Raw genomic sequence first — 19,748 nt, 5'->3', positions numbered from 1 at the left:
ACCAGAGATGGCAATGCAGGGCTGTGATGTTGTAGTTGTGATTACAGGTTTCAACTTTGAATTACTTCTGACTTCCATATTAAGGATTGTCTTCATATGTAGGTAGTGACTTCGAAAGCCTATCAAAAACCAAATAGAATCCATGAATGGGCAACCCTTACAACCCATGTTCAGAAAGTTAAAAAATTTCAAAAATAAGAAATCTAATTTATGGGCAAAATTATAAAAGTTTCTTATCTCCGTATAGGTAACCCTTATCTGATTATCTATCTATACTATTATATTAAGTGAAGGTTGGATTTGGTGTCCAAGCTTTTGCTTGCTTCTCCTTATGCCATGTGTCTCTCATTTCTCTATTTAAAACAAAAAAGTTACATAGAGATGTGCACAAGACTTGAAACTTTGACCTTGACTTTAGGAAAGAAAGTCCTACCACTTAAGCAACACACATTGCAACATTAATTTCTTTGTTATTTATTTTTACTTTTACTTACTTGAATTGCACAAGCATTGCATATGCTATCTGCTAATTCAAAGTTAAAGATTACATTGTAAAGACCTAATATATATAGGCTTGAAACCCAAATTTAAAGTAGGAAACTAAATCATAACATTATTTGGAAACCTAATCTTTAGTAAAATCAGTAACTAATTAACTATCAATAAAAAATAAATATAAAATTACAAATAAATAAAATCTCCATGTCATGTTCCGCATCATTATGTGCATTCGACTTGAAATTAACCAATTTCCAAATTCTTTTGCTTATTTAATTTTTCCTTTTGTTGATATTATTATCTGTGTCATTCTTCCATTGTTGAGGAAAAAAAAAGAAAAACAAAAACAAAGGTAGCATTTGGTTTAGTTTTAGAATCATGATTTGAGAATGGAGTTGTATTTTGAGTTTGTGAGTTGTTGAATCATGATTTGAAAATCGAAAATTTATTTGGTTATGAGTTTTGAAAAGAGTTTTGAATTGAGTTTTGAATTTTTGAAATGAGTTTTGAAATAAGAAAAGTTGTTTGGTTATGAATTTTGAAAAAAGTTTTTAAAACTTAATTAAAAAACTTATAACTCATAACCAAACACACAACTCGAAATTCTATTGAAATTTCTATTCAAAGCTCATAACCAAACTCTTTTTAAAATTCAACTCAAAAAAATAATTATTGAAAAAAATAATTTTTTTATTTTAAAAATTCAAAAAATTCCGAAAATATTTTTTATTTATAATATTAAAAAATATATATTATTTTTTGTTAAAAAAATATATTTAGCTAGTGCTTTAAAATTACTTTTGATTGTATATTTGATTGAATTTTTTTTAATTGTTTTGTTTAAAAATGTTTTTTTATTTTTTAAAAATTACTGTGACAAATTAATTTTTTTTTTGTTAATTTTAAATAAATGGCCAAATAATTTGTTATTTTGCTAAAAAAAATAATTTCTATATTTAAAAAATATCAAAAACAAATATAATTTTTTATTTTTTTTATTTTTTCAAATAACAGGAGGCAATTGCAAAAAAAGAAAAAAAAGCACTGTTCCGGTCAACCGGCCGGACGTTCGAAAGGATGCCCAGGCAAACGACCAAGTAGACTCAAAAATTCAAAAACTCTCTGGTTACCAAACATGTTTTCAAATGTGTTTCGAAATGTGATTTGGAATCATATTTTATTGTGTTTGTTTTCACAAGAAATAGTTGTACCCCTACGTATTTGTAAATTTTTTTTGTCAACCCTGATTGGTAATTGCTCCGTTCATTTATTATTGAGACCCCATGAATGTGGCTACCCTTCACTATGAAGCATTGTACTTGTTTGCAAGTTGGCAAGCTTGGTAAACTGTTTTCATTGTACTTGTTAGCAAATTCATCAAATTTAGGTATCCGTGGAAATGTTTTAGATCTTTCCGCTATGGAAAAAAAAATGAGTGGTATATGTATATATGAGATTATGTCATAAATTTCTTAGTAAAAGTAGCGTTAAGTGTGATATAAATTTGAGTAAGCTTACAAGTTACAATAACTATGTATCAGAAGCTCCTACCACTTAGATGAGATCCAATTGAATATTTTTGAAAACCTAGCGTAACATCCATTAACTTCTATACTAAAAAAGTGCAGACACGAACACGTGATACGATATGGACATGCCAACATAACAATTTTTTAAAAAATGTAAGACACGACACTTGAGGAACACACAAATTTATGGTTTTTTATATTTATTATATGTCATTTATAAATATTTCACTCAAATTTAATAAAAATATATAGCATACCTTGAATTCTAAAGTCTAAATATTTTATTGAAAGTTATTTTGTTGAAACTTATAATGTGTTTCATATGTGCCTAAGCAATGAATGCGAGTCCCTCAAATGACTTGAGTCTAAAAAAATTATAAAAAATAGCAGCACATGTTTGGACTTGTGTCTTTCACGTGTTAGGAAGTGTCCGGTCAGTGTTAGTATCTAACATGCCACCTTCTTAGAAGTGTCCATGCTTCTTAGCTTATATTTTTATTTATGTATGCAGAAACACACACATGGTAAATCATTTACTTGTATGTGGTGGTTGGTGGAAATTTCTTATTAATTCTCGCAACTACTTACCACAAGTCCATTAGTGGTTCTAAAAAGCATTCAGTTTGTAACGTAACGGTTGGTTTAAGGATGGCAGATTTGGATATTGACTGATTTTCCGGTGTGAACTGAAATCGCTCCTGAACCGGCTGGTTTCTGTTACAAACCAGTCCGTAATGGTTTTTCACCATATCTGAAATAATTTTTTTTTTTGAACCTTACTTTATTATGTATTTAAAACAATCATCTTAGTCATCCATTCAGCCATGTGGTGCGGAGAGTCGGACTAACCAATGATTGAGTACTTTCTGTTCATGGGTATAATTTATAAGGCTTATTTAAAGCTAGTGCGATGGCTGTTGCTTGAGTAACTAGCCGATGTGAGACTCTTGAGTGTGCATTGGTAGATGTCTTTGTTTTATTGTAGTTGGGTTGCTCATCTCTCCTTTCACTTGATGTGGGATTGAAAGACAGGTTCTTACTCTCACAGGTTTTCATACTGTAGAACTTCAATTGATGAAAAGGGGCCATTTTTTTTTTATTAACATTAATTTTATTAGTCCATACAGTATGAAAAATATATTTTTAAATGTCCCAATATTTATTAAAATATGACCAGTTAAGATTAAAGTCATCTGAAGATGTGTATTATTGAGTTTTAGGTGAGTTGCTGATCCCAGTATGTATAGCTGATACTCTTGATATTGTTATACCACGATCGTTACCGTTACGTGTCTCAATACTGCAATTTAGAACCATGCGTCCAGCATGCTATGGTTGGTAAGAGAAGAGAAGAAAAGGAAAGATTGAAAATCCCTTTGCAGTATGATAACATTAGGAAACTTGGCGTAACGCTGATTATAAGTGGAATTGCAGTGGGTTTTGGTTATGGAAATTTGTGAGGGTTAGGTTGTAGAAGATAAAAGAATGCTTTTGGGGTTTGTAGATAAAAAATGTTGAATTTTTGTTTGATTTCTAAATTGTATGGTTGCAGGATTAACAGAATTGACTGCTGAAAGTTCCAGGGAAGCTGTTATTTTATGAGATTTAATCGTTTATTTGAAGGCTAATAAGTGGGGTAATGGTTTTGGCGTGATTGCTGCATGATTGGGGAATGTTTTGGGTCTGTTCTGGTTAGTGATGCACTTGGGTGGGGTTAGTTTGGCTTTATACTTAACCTAGAACTGAACTGACCATCTATGGTTCTCCAACATTGGAATCGAGAACTGGACCGTCTTTTGTAAACCAAACCAAATGATTTCAAATGTCTTTTTGAACCGCAGGCCTAATGATTTTAAATGTCTTTTGGAAAGAAACTTGCCTATAGCTTTGCACTAACTCTTGCAAAATGGGCCAATCTACAAGCATAACCAATCAATTAGCCCAAGGGAGAGAATATCTTTTTATGACTTGTGGAAGTGAAGCCATTTTTCTTCTAAATCAATGTCAGACTATCAAAGTTTTAAAGCCATTATTGAGGCTCTCTACAAGGTAAGGCTAAGGGAAAATGCATTAAGGCCTTGATTTTTAGGCAACACTTTCCAAAATCGCGCATCAACTGTCTAAGGCATGCGCCTCAACTGTCTAAGGCATATGCGCCTTAGGTGTGCCTTGTATGCATCTTGCACAAAAAAACATATGAAAAGTACACACATGGAGAGTTTGTCTTGGGCTGTTGTTAAACTTTGTCTCCTACATGGTTTAAACATAAAAGAAAAACCTCTTTTGTAACTATATTTCATAGGAAAAATCAAGTAAATGATCAACCAAAGAAAACACAATCCTAAAGCTTAAGTAAGAAGCTTAATAATTAAAGTTTAGAATGTCGATTTCAACTTCAATAACCGAGTAGGACAGCTTGTACGCACCTCGACTAGGACAGCTTGTACAAACCTCCTTTTTTTTTTTTTTTCCTTCCTTCTTTCTTTTGATAACCGAGTAGGACAGCTTGTACGCACCTCGAGGATAGTGAAATGTTCAGTGCATTGAGGAGAAAAGTATTTACACCTTTATATTTAAGTTTTAATACTTTTTAACTACTTTAAAATACTTTATTTATGTCCTAAATATAAAAATTTGAAATTTGAAATGCTAACACCTCATTATCTTGAGGCTTACACCTCACCTCATGAGGGCTAATTTGCCTTGCATTATGCATTTGCCCTTAAAAACTTTGGGAACAACTAATATAATGAACAACCTTGTTCATATCATATTATGAATGCTGCAAATATGAACCACTCCAAAGCTCTATTAATTTGGCATGGTGGCACTAAGAAATATTTTGTTTAAATGTGACCTAACAGCTTTTGACATTATGATGTGTTTTTGTAGAGCTGCTCCAAACATAAACAACATGCAATTAGATTTGCTTTGGTCATGGTGAAATTGTGTCATTTTTAGAGTTTAAGTTGTTAATCTGTCAAGTTTAAATTAGTTGTTTCCAGAGAGTGAACGAGAGCTGGAGAGATAGAGGAAAGAGCTTGATTGATGAAGATGGAAGGAGGGAGGAAGAGGAAGATGATGAGGGTTGTACCAGGTCCCCAACACAGGAAATGATGGCTCATGATGGTAGACTGCTGTTGGAGTTGGAGAAGATGTTGGGTGACGGTGGCTACTGCATGTAAGTTTCAGAGGCAGGTGTGATGACCACCGATGGTGAAGTTGGTGGTGGCCTCTAGTGACTTTGTTAGGTGGTGGTTTGAGTGAGAGAGAGAGAGAGATCAATGCCAAAATCTTCCTTGGTAGTTTCAGTATTTTTGTTACCTTTCAAAAGGGCATCAAACTTGGAAGAAAGGCTTTTGCTATTAAACATGTTAGTAGATTAAACAAAGAAAACTTATGGCTTTAAGGAAAGGAAGGATCATTTCTGATACAAAGCTGATGGTCATACTATTCTAATGAAGAACTACTTCAGAAAACTTAGCCTAAGGATACCTACAAGTGGAATTGTGGTGGGTCATGGTCATGGAAAGTAGTTAGGGTAAGGGATTTAGGATCCTAAAAGGTCGATGGCAGCTTTTAGGATTTGTACATGAAAATGTGAGTTTTATTCTTGTGGCTGCAAGATTTCAGAATTGGCTACTGAAGGTTCTAGGAAAGTAGCTATTTATGAGATGTAATTGTTAATTTGTAGGCCAACAGGTATAATTAGGGATCAGGCTTGGTTAATGCTTGATTGGGGAAGGATTTTGGGTTGGGAATTGGGATTGTGAGTAGTAACTTTGGAACAGTGTTTTGCTTCCTTTGTATAGAGAAAGAGGAAGATTGGGGAAGGGTTTGGAATGTGGACGAATTAACCGTAACATGATTGTATAATGTCTAGGGTGCACTCCATATGAAATCGCTGATTTGCCACTTTTCTTCTTGTCATGCTTTGTATCACCCACCCTTTCATTTGTTTGGTTGGGTTGTATCTAGAGAAAGGAAAAGAAAGAGGGAAGGAGAATTTATTAGAAGTTTCAAATGGTTTTCTCTCAAATGAAAAGATATTTGTAGGGAGATAAATAAACAATGTAAAAGCACGTAAAACAAGTTTTAAATGCTTTACATTCTCTTTGAGACAGTCATTATTGAACTATGATTGGTTGATCAAATTTTGTTCTATTAATTTTAGTTTCTCCCTGTTGAGCGTAAAAATAATCGATCTTTTGGATTTGGATATTGTCTTCATGTTGCCATTTATCTTCTTGTTCTCTTACTCTTTTTTATGTTCAATAAAATTAAAGGTCGGAATGCTTGATCCACCAAGAGAAGAAGTAAGAAATGCTTTACTTTCATGCATGACAGCTCAGGGGATAACAAGGTAACTTAAATTATCAATATTAATTTTTTTGTAATATCATGTAATCTTTTTTAATATTTTTAATATTCAAGGGTACTTTTCTAACTTGAGAGGCAACTTTAGAGTACTGCAGAATCACTGTGTCAAAAGATAGGTGCTTTCGATAACATGGGAGATTTTGGTGGACACTCTTACACTGTTTCTGAGTTTGAAGAGCTTCCAGCACTACAAAAAGCAATGGCATTACAACGCATGACACTGTTCACCCGGTATACTTGACACTTGATAATTCTTTAGTCATTTTACTTTTTTCTTGAGAATTTTAATTTTTTGAATTATATCTTGTAATTCGGGCATAATTTTTTGAATTATATCTTGTAATTCGGGCATAATTTCATAAAAGGATGCTGGTTGAAGTATTACAACACCAAAATGAAGTGGTAGGTCTCCTGAGTCTCAGTTATCAGAATGATTGTATGATCCTGATGTGTTCCCAAGGCTATGGGGGTGTCGGGGATTCAGAGCTTAGTCTCATTTAATCTAGCTCTTCCGGGGAAGTGGTGGTGGTTTGTGGTGGAACAGGAGCGGTTGTGGAGGAAAGTGGTGGGGCCAAAGTATAGGTTGGGATGGGGGAGTGATATACAGGTGAGGTGCGACAGTCACATGGACGGAGTTTGTGGAAGGGTTTCGGTCGGGGGGAGTTTTGGAAGAGGGCTTGCTTTTGGATTGGGGTGGGGGTTCGGGTCAGGTTTTGGAAGGATGAGTGGTGTGGAGTAGAAACTCTAGCTACGAGGTTTCCTTCGATTTTTCCAATTGCTCTTGATGAGGAGGCGACAGTGGTGTCTTATGCGCATGTGCAATAGCAGGTGGTAGTTTGGAATGTTGGTTTGCGTTGTGAGGTGCAGGATTGAGAGTTGGGGCAACTGGTGGATTTCTTGGGTTTTTTGTATGGCCTTAGATTTTTTTGGTTGGGTGGGGGGAGGAGAAGGGCAGGATACTTTGGGGTGGGTATGGCGGAACTCCAAAGGGGTTTGCTCAATGTCTTCATTTTATCATTCGCTTGTGGGCGGGGATGGTGCTCCATTTTCGTGGAAGAGTGTTTGGGTGATGGGTTGTCCGTCTTAAGTCGCTTTCTTTGTGTGGACAGTGGCTTTAGAGCGTATTCTGACTATTGATAACTTGATTTGTCTTCGTCTTCGTCTTCGTCTTCGTCTTCATATTTTAATTAATTGGTGTTGCATGTGCTGTGGGGATACAGAAACAGTGGACCATCTGCTTAGCCATTGTTCAATTGCTTCACATCTATGGATGGCCATTGTTGCTCTCTTTGGTTTGGGTTCAACCAGGGTTGACAGCGGAGGTGTTGCAAAGTTGGGTTGGGGGAGGGTTGGGAAGAGACGTTGGAAGGTGTGGTTGCTTGCGGGCCACTGTTTGATGTGGTTGATTTGGTTGGAGCGGAATAAATGTACCTTCACTAGCATGACTTGGTCGGTTCCATGGTTGGAACGACATTTGCTTACTGTGTTACATAGTTGGATTATGGTTTCAGTAGATCCAGATGTGCTGACCTTTGTAGATTTTATAGAGGATTTGATTAATTAGTTATTTTGGGTTTGCTCACTTTTTAGGTAGCTTGTTAGCTAGCCCTTTAGTTGGTTTTTGTATTCGTTGCATGGCTTTGATGCTTTTTTATTGAAGTTTGGTCATTTCTCAACCCCCCCCCAAAAAAAAAATGTGGTGCCATAACCTGATGACTTCCCTAACATCACTTTAATGCTAAGAGGCATGTAGTTTCTGTGGAAGATTCTCCTTTAGATGTATAATGAGTAATAACACAGTTTTGGTTGCTTAATTAAGAAGCTATCTCGACATAGAAATTAGATCACGTAGTTTTATCAATCTTCACATGGAAATTCTAATCACATGATCTAATTTGAAGTTTTAGTAGCAATCGGTTGGCCTTGTGATCTTTGGAATGGGAAAATTCCAACATCTAATCACCCACATCTTTAAATTTCTAAGCTAGAATATTCTCTCTAATGACACACACATGCACACCGGCATGCCCATTGAAATTTCTCCAGAATTTTTATTTTTAAATTAAAGAATTTTTAGACTATAAATTTCAGCAGGTTAGCAAAGAACCTTTGAACATTTCTATATGGTAAAATACATTTTTTTTCATGTTTTAGGCAACTTATTTTATTTTTGCTGATAAGTACTAAGTTTTAGCTAACTATTACGTCCATCTTGTTGTACCTGGTGTGGGTGACTGTTACTTGTCTCATTTGAACTTGTTTTGGCTGATGGTAATATGCTGGATGTCTTCCAATCGTAACTCGCTGCCCCTGCCTTTTTCCAGGGTTGGAAAAGGATGACTGAAAAGCTATAGTTGATTTTTGTGAATAATTACGATTTATCAGCCTGTTTAATTTAGTTACCTACTTGTACTAGTTATAGAGATTTGATTATTACTTTATTCTCTTTCATAGATTGTCTTCCGACATGAACGTTTCAGACATTAGACACTTGTGAATTATGTCAATGTGTTTTTATTTATGTCCATATTTGTTGCATTTTTGCAATGTATTTTAAATCTATGTTACATGGACTCAAATATGAGTACTGGATGTGAGTCTAGGCATCAGATCTTCATAAACCTAAAACTTAGGATATTAGAATATGCATCCAACAGTTGAGAATGGATACATATCTTAAATACTTTTATGTATTGCATATTATATAATATTGTTATATAAGATATTGTAAATTATTAAAAAATGTATTTCAAAGTAAATGAGATTCAAAAAAAATATAGAATTTATATCTCACATTCGTGTGAGAAGCTGGAAATGTTTCTTTATTAGCAAATTCTTCAAACATCATATGAAATTAGAGGATCCAAGTTTCTAAATTGGGTACGGGTATTGGACACATCCCATACCCTTACCTTTGTCATATTTGGTGGACACGGCCCACGGGTACAATGGGTTAACTAGAAGAGTGCATGTAACACAATTTAGAGATATCTCTAAAAAGATCCCAATCGTGCTGGTGACACCTAGACAGTCCATGTAACAGTTCTAAAATGTTTTGCTCATGGTAATATGGTCTGGTCATCATATATATATGAGATATTGTTTAAATCTCTCTTTTCATTACTTGCATTCTTTCTACATAATTGCCATGCTCTTTTGTGGCTTGTCTTGTATGGTTTCTACATAAGTGCTCTTTTATGGTTTCTATATAAGTGCTTTTACACATCTATTAAACATTTTCTCTTGTATTGTTTGGATTTTCAGAGTGCTTCAGATATGGTTTTGGCAGATGACAATTTTGCTACAATTGTTGCGGTAAGCTTTTCTTATTTCATCTTGATGAGTAGGAATTTTATTTCCTTGGCATGTTTGTCTTCTTGAAGTCAGAAAAAATCTCATGGTTTCAATCATCTCAAGAATGAGTCATATCCAAGCAGGCTGTTGCAGAGGGAAGAGCTATATACAATAACACAAAGCAGTTTATCCGATGCATGATATCTTCGAACATTGGTGAAGTTGTTTGTATTTTTGTGGCAGCTGTACTTGGAATACCTTAAACTCTTGTTCCTGTGAGTATATTTGCTTACAGAATATGATCTTTTGTTTAATTCACTCTTATTTGTTGAAGTGTACATGTAAATGACTCCTCTGATTAGTTCTTGTTTTCAACATAAAAGTTGGTGGCATGGCATGCATATTTTTGTGTGTGAAAACTTGAACATAATTTAACATAAATTTAGCCATATACGGAGACTATTGCTTGGTGCTATGGCATACATTGGCTGTCAAGCATGACATTGTGAGTTGGAGTTTAAGGGCAGCCGCCTATGCAAATAATGGCAGAAAATAGGTCTGTATTTAGTCCACCATTCCCAGCACCTTGCATTGGCATGACCATTACTGGGTTCTCCTATTTAGGTTTCAGTATAAAAATGCATGATGCTTGATTATTTGCTATACGCTCATGGTCCCTTGTGTAGAAAGTTTACCTTACCATGACCAAACTGGTGACAGTGGCGATGATGCATTTGTGAGGTGTAAGGGGCATAATGGTTGTTGCAACCAGAGCTGTGAAATTTCACACTTCTCATATAATTTTGCGAAAACTTAACGATACACATGTTTTTATTTCAGAATCATATTTGTTTAGGTTTAAAATGGTTTTTTTTTGGGGATTTAGTATAGTTTTTATCCAATGTATGCACTGAATTTTGTACTTCTTTTTAGAGTCTCTGCGAAGAAAGTTCACATTTTTCACTCAGCATTTAATGATTTCATCCGTGATACATTTATAATGCACCACTTTACTGTTATTTGTTTTGTTATTAATAGTTTTAGACTAGTGATATTATGTTGTGTTTCAAATTTGCAGGTTACATATGTTTAATAAATAAATATGAATACAATTAATAAAATCATATGATTCATATTTTTCAAGTTATATAAGTAAACCAAGCCAAACCAAGTCTTAAATTCCAATAAATGGAGTCAGTTACATGAATTTTTTTTTTCCATTCGACTTTATCCAAGGCCATATAGTTAGTCAAATTAAGGAGATTCATATCTCTATTTACTACACTAGCTCACGTCAATCTAGGTCTGCTTCTTCCCCTAGCACTTCCATCTATCGTCACTGTATCTCATCTCTTTACTACTGCCTCTATTGGTCGCTGTTGTATATGACCAAACCATCGGTCTGCTTCTTCCCCTAACACTTCCATCTACCATCATTGTATCGCAACTCTTTACTACTGCCTTTGTTGGTTTCCGTTGTATATGACCAAACCATCTTAATCTATTTTCCCTCAACTTATAAAACTTACAAGTTAGAACTACATACAAAAATAATGTTCAATAAATAAAAAACAGAAGCTGATAGAAGAGAAAATGCGCAAAAATGTGTTGGCCATTGTTATGTAACAATAGTAACGGCCGTGAAATTCAATAATACCTCTATAGCAGCCATAATGAGTAGTGGTAACTGCCCATACAGTTAGGGAATAGCATTACGTAACGATTACGACCTATTTTTAGAACACTAACTGTGACATAAATAAAATAAATTCATCCATATACTTAAAAGCTATGTCCTCATTCTATTTTCAAATATGTTATTTTATTGGATATTTTTATGTTTCCTTGATGCCATAGCGAAGTAAAGTTGAGTGATTGATTTTTCTCTTCCAGGTCCAGCTGCTCTGGGTAAATTTAGTTACTGACGGATTGCCTGCCTCTGCTATTGGTTTTAATAAGCCAGACTGTGATGTGATGAAGGCTAAACCTCGTAAGGTAATCAAATCTATGTCCTTTATAACTTTGTGGTCTTCTGCTATTTGATTACTTTTAGTCACTTTTAACCATTCCGTATAATACAATTTACAACTGAACTATGATATTTGTTTTTGTTAAATTAATTTGATCACTATGTGGCTGCTAATGTGTGGTGCTTGTAAAAGGCACAAAAAAAAATAGAGAGTTGAAACCTTACAACCATTTGAATTAGAAAAGGATGTTGTAAGAGTCTGAACCTTTGTTGCTTTTCTCTCCTTGGTAACTTGATGAAGCATAAGTTTGATCTAAGAAGCATGGATACGGAGACAGGATGCAGGGATTCTAAAAATTTAGGATACGGACACAGAAAATATGGGAAAAAGATATTTTTATACATTTTTATTCACTATGTATAAAAATATAAGTTTAGGATACATAGATTTGAGAGATATCGATGTATATGTGGGCGTATTTTTATTTTTTTTCTACTTTTCTCCTCAAATCAGCTTTCTAAAATTATAAGAAAAATCTACGAAGGTGTTCTGAGTATCCAATCACAGGGCATGTGTCCATGAAGTATCTCCAACGTATCCTACAGAAAAAGTAATAATTAAAAACATTAACACGCTACATGGTGTGTCAGACACATGGACATGTGTGTACCCACCATGTCGGTGCCTCTTAGAGTTTGATTAATTTTTCTTCGTTTACGAATTATGTAAAATCCATTGGTGCTTCAAGATGGCAGAATATGTCCCGATGATAATAGGGTTTTACAATAGATAATTTTATTTAGACCTATGTTTCAATGGTTTATGCTATCTATTGTCTTTAAAAAATTCAAAATTTTATAGAATTGTATGATTGTTGGTCTTTGAAGGAAATTGTTTGATTTTAGATAGCACTTGTGGAAAGTTTTTATTTTTATTTTTCTATTTTTTGTGAACTGTTCCTGCAATGTTAAGAGATGTGATTGATTTATTTATTTTTGAAAAGTGAAAAATAGACACTGTAAGCATCTGTCTATTATGCATCATAAACAAAACAAAACTTTTGGTTAATGCTAGTATTGGACCTTCCATTGTGTTTGGTATCAAGAATTGTGTTACATGGGCTTGTCACATTACCCCGTGTTCGGACCATGAAAGATGATATAGTATAGGCCAAAGTGTGGACACTGCTACTGTTACCAATGGAAGAAGAGGGGAACAGAATGAAACATGGTCAAAGAGAATTTCATTACATGGTTGGAATTTATCATTTTTGGAGCTGGAAACCTAGGTTGAATAGGTTGCCAAAGGCAATCATAGTTGTGATGGTGATCTAGACTTCTCCATACAGGTGCAGCTATAAGAAAATGTTTGAACTATAAATAATTTATTGGCAAAATTTACAAACAAAAGCTCGAGTTTTCTATGTTTTTAAATAATATAATTTATTGTTTATATAGCAAAATAACCTCTAATATTATATATGCTTATGACTTCTCAGCCACCATTAAGTGAGTCTGTAATACTAACACCAAATCTGAACAGGCTGACACTTAACTTTGTCCTTGTATCCCAATATTGTCCTCGTATCCCAAGCTTTTGAATTAGAAAGATTATACTATTAGATTTGCACTCACATGTGTTTAGTTGTGGTTTTGTGAAAACATCCATATTGTTTATACGTCGTTTTCATATTGTTTTGATTTTTCGGTGAAAACAGTTTTCATGTTGTTTCCTAAAAACTGGGTTGCTTTTAGAAAATTTTCCTGGAAAATAGTTTGCCAATTTTTCTTTGTTTCTTGGAAAATGTAAACTGATAGCAACAAACGAACACAACCAATCATGCCTATAGGTATCCTTGTACATGTAAAATAGCTGAAATGACTCACTTGGTTTTCCTCTATTTAGATGAACAACCTTAAATGCGCTCAATGTTCTTTTTGACATGGAGAATAGAGGAAGTTAAATTTACAAAAAGTTGAAAATTTCTTGTGGAGAAACTAACTCTTTATCTAGGTTGACTTTATCAAGGTCAACATGGAATTGTAGAAATGATTTATAAATTTCATATGGTAGGAAATATGATACGGATGCGAGACACAGATATGACATGATACAAAGACAACACCATGATAATTTTCCAAGAAATAGCATACAACACTACCAAGGACGCAACAAAAAATAAATATATATTGAAAAAAAATAAAAATTTCTTTCATTTTTTATACTGAAATACATATATCTTTTGTTAGCTAAACAATAAAAACCACTTTTCACATTCTACATATTAGAAAAGAAGTGCGAACAAAAAGTTCAAATATCTATTTTAGAATGTTCAATTCACAAAAAAATTGGAAGGCTTTGTTCCTAAAATTTAAAAAATTTGAAAGAGGGGGATTAAGTTATATATCCACATTGTTTTTATTTTATTATTGGATCCCAAGTAATTTTCTTCAAACTTGCAGTGTGTTTTGTGTGTGTCTAAGCAATGGACATGTGTGTCTCCCAAATGTTCGAAGTGTGTTTGGTTTAAAAAAAAAAAATATGTTGGACAGGTTTGGATAAAAAATATGTAGGACAGGTTTGGATGAGTGGCTCACATGTATCGGGGAGTATGCAATGAGTGTTGATGTCCGACGTCCATCATTTTATTACGAGTGTCCATGCTCTTAGGTCATAAGAGTTAAAAGTATTTAGCCTATCACCTTAACTTTAAAAAAATAATAATAATAATAATAAAGGAAATGTGTTATAGCTGTTTCAGCAAGAAGCTGGTGGGGTGCATTTTAATTGTGAAAGATTTTCCCAATTCTGTTTTGAGCATGGAAGAGCTTTGACATGATTGCAGTTCCAAGTGTTTGAGTTGAGAAGTTGAATACCTTAAATTATTTCCTGGTAAAGTCTAAAACCATCCTATTTTCATGTCTTTTACAAAAATTACACTTGTAAAGTCACCTCTATTAACTAAAATCTAATTGAAGAGTAAATTTATTTGTTGATGGTACCTTCTAGTGGATTGTCTTAAGAAATATGTTGTAGCATATTAGTGTTGGAATACATACTCGTATCAAGTTCTTCCACAAATTTAAGATGTGAACTCGTGCCACACAAGAGGTTGCACTTTGTATAATATATGCATTAGTACGGTTGAAAACTTGTTGCATACTAAAAAGTTCTGAAATTTATCTTTTTATATTTTTATTCTTGGTGCATTCTTCTTCTGTATACGAACTCGGTGGATCTGCTCTAACCCTCAAAAATAGGAAGAAAAGAAAAGAAGAGGGGGTGGGAGGTGGGGTGGGTTTGATACCCCCAGCCTCCATTTGTTTAAAAGGATATGTGAGGGTACGAAAAGTTTTGTGTTAAATTTTTTCTTAATAGTGGGCCATTTTCTGGGCAGTAGGGTTCATGGCGACTGCTGCTAGGGTATGGTATGTGCTCTGATGCCATGTGAATTTACAAACAATATGTGTATTATCTCCATAAACAACGATTACAAGCTCTAAATATATATACCAAGAATTAAATACTAATTAGGAAACAATAATTAAACGCACTAATCTCCCCTCAAAATAATATTACAGTTTCCACAATTCCATAATGATGGTTCTTTGTTTCTTGTATAATTCATTGAATTGTGAATCTAGTAGTGCGTTCAAGTGTTTTTTTTTTCTTAGAAAGGGAAAAACTTTCTTATTTCTATGATTTTACTTTTTTGTTTGTTTGAATGTGCAGGTTAATGAAGCTGTTGTCAGTGGTTGGCTATTCTTTCGTTATCTAGTTATTGGAGGTATAGTCTGTTAGCACTTCTTTGTTTTTCACCTTGTGGTCCAATTTGCAGAATGCTTCTTACAGCATACCCATGAGAGAAATTTGGACGAGTATTTCACATGTTCACTATTCAAGTTTTGCAAAGATCAATAGCAGGAGGTTGATTTTAGTTCAATTTTTTGAACTGTTGTATGACTGAATTATTTGGTTTTTGTAGCTTATGTTGGACTTGCCACCATTGCGGGATTCATATGGTGGTTTGTTTTTGCTGATAGTGGGCCTAAATTACCATATGTTGAATTGGTAAGTTGTATCTCATATTAGACTACTGTGTGATATTTGCTGCGTTTGTTTTTGGTTTTGTATGACATCAGACCATGCTTTTGAAAGTCGCCAACTTTATAAACTCAACAAAATTTGACTTCAGATTAGTGTGGATAGAACTACATACAGGCAAAACGAGGCGATGGCACCCTTGAGTTCACTAATTTCACCCACATATATATTTCTGTACATACATGAAAGATGAGAAATACGTTGTTTTCCATTATTGGCCTCTCGTGTTTTTTAATTTTTTAACAAAATTTGTTTAGTGGCCTCTTCCAGTCCCTTATATCTTGTAGGTGCTCCACTGATTCTATTTTTTGTGTTGATAAATTTTGAAATTATCATTGGGTTTCCTAATTAATAACTACCTACATTGGTTAATTATGATTTGTGCCTTTCTCTATCTTCTCTATGTTTTTATGGATATAAACTATTAATACAATACATATATATACACACATGCTACTCTGTTTCAAAGGGTTTGGCTGAATGGTTGGGTTGAGGAAGGGGAAGGGGTTGAAGGGTACGTCAATTTGGCCCCTCCCAATATAAATCCTGGTTCCACCCTTGCACATTAGATGTCTTGATATAAACAGATCCAAATTCAAAGAAATACATTTTGGAAGAATAGTGAAATATTTGACCAAATTTCGGAAAATCCAGACTTAGAATTTAGACAGAAATGTCTTGAGTTTTATTTTATTCTAATTTAAATTCAGGCTAAATCCAATAGAAAATTCAGCTCTAGATATTTAAGAATTTAATTCCCACTTTAATCCATGAAGTTGAAAATTCAGGAAATATCAGATTAGGATTGATTTCAAAATTGGCTATGTTAGAGACTTGTCCCACGTTGCTTCTCTAAGCCGTCCAAGCTTGGTTCATGTGGCCTAGAGGTTTCTTCACCTATAATTAATTAATTTTGAGCTAGATGTCTCCAAATTTGTTACAGGCTGACTGAAAAAATGTGGTTAACCTTGCATCAGTGTCCCTATTATGAGTTGATTTATCGGTTATAACATATTAAAGCGATGGTCTACAAATTTGAGGACAAGTTTATGTTCACACTTGGCTTGACAATAGTAAATGGAATTGCTTCACTTTCTTCTTTTTGGCTTCCCTTTATATAATTTCTAATGGGCAAATTACATATACCTCCATCGAGGTTTACCTAAATTATAGATACCCCCCTCAGGTTTCGAAAATTACAGATACCCCCCTGAGGTTTATATTTTCATAACAAATTGCTCCCTGAGGTTTATATTTTCATAACAATTTACCCCCTAATTTGTTATGCAAATAGTACCTTTAGGGGGGTATCTGTAATTTTTCAAACCTCAGGGGGTATCTATAATTTTGCTAAACCTCGAGGGGGTATATGTAATTTGCCCATTTCTAATTGTCAATATATTTGTATTTGATCTTTCAAATTGCTATGACTTTACATCTAGCTGTGAAAATATTCTAGCTGTCGTCTGGGCTGTGTGTCTTTCAGTTTCTATTCAGAACCAAATTATACAATAAGCAGCTATGTAGAGCTACGAAGCGTGTGTACGGGTATGTGTATTGGTACGATACCGGTGAGAGTCGATATGGTAAAATCTAAAAAAGGTAGGGTACAAGTACAGTTAGGTCCGTTTGTAAAAACATATTTTTATTTTTGATTTTGAGTAATGTAATACAAAAATTAGTTTAATGCTTTAGTTTGTTAAGAAGAACCAACTTACAATTTAATGGCAAAAAGTAAAGGTATAAACAAAAATTACATGTCATTATATTAAATAACTTACAAGTCATAACTTAGTTTTAAAATCATGCTAAGCTTAAAAAAAGAACAAATAAATAATGTCTAATGAAACTAATTTTACCTCTATATAGAACAAAATATTGTTTTGATTAAGGTATGGTATGGCTTCAGTACATACTAGGTGTGTCTGGGGTACAGCAAAAACTAAGAAAAAAAAATTTGGTACATTTTTCGTGTACAATATGCATGAAGAAGTACCATACGAAGTACAAATACCCATGGTTGACAGAATCATATGATTCACGATTCGATTCATACGATTAGATACAAGTTTCAAAAAAAAAAAAGATTCGAATTGTGCTGTTGAATCAGAAATTGATTGAATCGTACGATTCAATTTACGATTCACTATGATTCATTTTGATTCACTACGATTCACTACGATTCAGTTCTATTTTTATTTTTGTTTACATAATGCATGAAACGACGTCATTTTCGCCAAACTATGAAGATATATTGAAGAGATACATGGTACAAGTACAATATGTTTGTCGAAATACCCATGTTGCATAGATACAGAGTAATATAAATAGAATTTTCGATTCTGCAAGTTTAAAAAATGGTTTGTTCTAAAGAATGTATCATTTAGTCTTTTACATGATGGAATTAAATGGAAATTTTAAATTTGGTTTGAACTTAATTATTATTATTATTATTTTTAAAAGGACTCTGCTAACACTTCATATGTCTTTTTTTCAACAATAAGCATTCGGCATTTTATTGTTGATCCCATGATCTGCATTGACAATGGTTTGATTTTCTGTTCAACAAAATTATTAGTTGTGCATGCCCCTAAATTATCCTTTTTCTACACTAACATTTTGTACTACACTATCTCAAATGAATTTTGACACTTGTTCACAAGGGATACAAGTTATCCATGTAGTATATTCAATGATCGGCACCCATCAACTGTGTCAATGACAGTGCTTGTTGTTGTTGAGATGTTCAATGCATTGAATAATCTCAGTGAAAATCAATCTCTCCTGTAAGTATTCACTTGAACCTCAAACTTCATCTCAACTTTGATACTGTCTCTGTCCCCAAATCGATTCATTTGAATGCTGAATGTGTGACATGTAAAAACATGGTTATAGCTAGTTTCTTGGATTTCCATCTTCTTCCCATAAGGTACTGTATAAAATCAAATTAGGGAAGAATAAAGATTTTTAATTTTTCACTAATACAAGTGGCCATGAAACACTTTTAAAGGTGATAGATTTGGAATACTGCTTTTCATTAAGATACTACTTCTTGGCTTCTCAGAAGTGCAGCAAACTAAACTGCATGAAGAATACCATTGAAAATAGTGTTTGCAAAGCAAAGTGTAGTTTAAAGGCTTTGAAAGAACAGAATTGACCACTTGTAAATTTGGTTGTTCTGTTTCTCCTAAAAAAAAATATATATATATATATATATATTTAAATAAACAAAAATAAAATAAAATCTCAACTGTTCATTTGACCCAATGTTTCCACAACCAAGCACATTCACACTTGCAGGTCTGAAGACTCTGCACACATACAATGCCAAAACTTCCATCCTTTCAATTGGCCTATTTTAATGCAGTTGAGATGCTGAAATCCTCAGACTCCCTTCCAAATGTAAACAATTTTCTTCAAATCGGGAAGTTTATTGTTGGAATTCTGTTTGTTCTTTGTACTATATATTTATAGATAGAAGGTGCAGAGATCAAGGCTTTCTTTAAAATTCCTGCTGTATTTGTTGACCAATGATAGGTTCAGAGTCAGCTATGTTAACCATCTTTTATAATTTCAAGCTACTATTATAAGTGAAAGTCATATTTTTGTCTTTCATTCTCAGTTGTAGATGTTGTTGTTTGAAAAAGAAAATAAATAAATACCACTAACCTGTACTTTATTTTTAGTGTTATCCCGCCCTGGAGTAATCTGTGGCTTGTTGGTTCAATTGTACTGACCATGCTCCTTCATATTCTTATCTTGTACGTGCGACCTCTGTCTATTCTTTTTTCCGTAAGTGATTTATCTTCTACTTCTATCTATTTACTGCAATTTCTTTTTTATGATTCGACTTTTTTGCCCCCTTACATGAGGTTGTTAATTAAAATATTTGAATTTTGTGTTGCAGGTGACGCCATTGTCTTGGGCTGAGTGGATTGTTGTTTTGTATCTTTCATTTCCTGTAAGTAGTTTG

General features: G+C 33.7%; 1 pseudogene across 1 annotated transcript in view; it reads left to right on the top strand.

Annotated features, from left to right (window-relative positions):
* Positions 1 to 19,748, top strand: part of LOC145807202 (calcium-transporting ATPase 3, endoplasmic reticulum-type-like) — a 117,364-nt pseudogene that overhangs the window by 89,962 nt on the left and 7,654 nt on the right. Inside the window, exons 12-27 of the transcript XR_014350303.1 lie at positions 3,013 to 3,075; positions 3,353 to 3,470; positions 3,580 to 3,617; positions 5,033 to 5,208; positions 5,722 to 5,796; positions 6,202 to 6,343; positions 6,868 to 7,014; positions 9,672 to 9,722; positions 9,845 to 9,976; positions 11,595 to 11,696; positions 15,404 to 15,458; positions 15,657 to 15,749; positions 16,552 to 16,557; positions 18,426 to 18,561; positions 19,462 to 19,567; positions 19,683 to 19,736. The product of XR_014350303.1 is annotated as a calcium-transporting ATPase 3, endoplasmic reticulum-type-like (transcript). The remainder of the gene's footprint in view (positions 1 to 3,012; positions 3,076 to 3,352; positions 3,471 to 3,579; positions 3,618 to 5,032; positions 5,209 to 5,721; positions 5,797 to 6,201; positions 6,344 to 6,867; positions 7,015 to 9,671; positions 9,723 to 9,844; positions 9,977 to 11,594; positions 11,697 to 15,403; positions 15,459 to 15,656; positions 15,750 to 16,551; positions 16,558 to 18,425; positions 18,562 to 19,461; positions 19,568 to 19,682; positions 19,737 to 19,748) is intronic.

This window comes from Camellia sinensis, chromosome 14 (genome assembly GCF_055761805.1).
Source record: "Camellia sinensis isolate YWXY chromosome 14, ASM5576180v1, whole genome shotgun sequence".
In the NCBI taxonomy this organism is placed as follows: Eukaryota; Viridiplantae; Streptophyta; class Magnoliopsida; order Ericales; family Theaceae; genus Camellia; species Camellia sinensis.
Note: the sequence above shows the minus strand (reverse complement) of the source record. Positions and strands in the feature narration are given on the sequence as shown.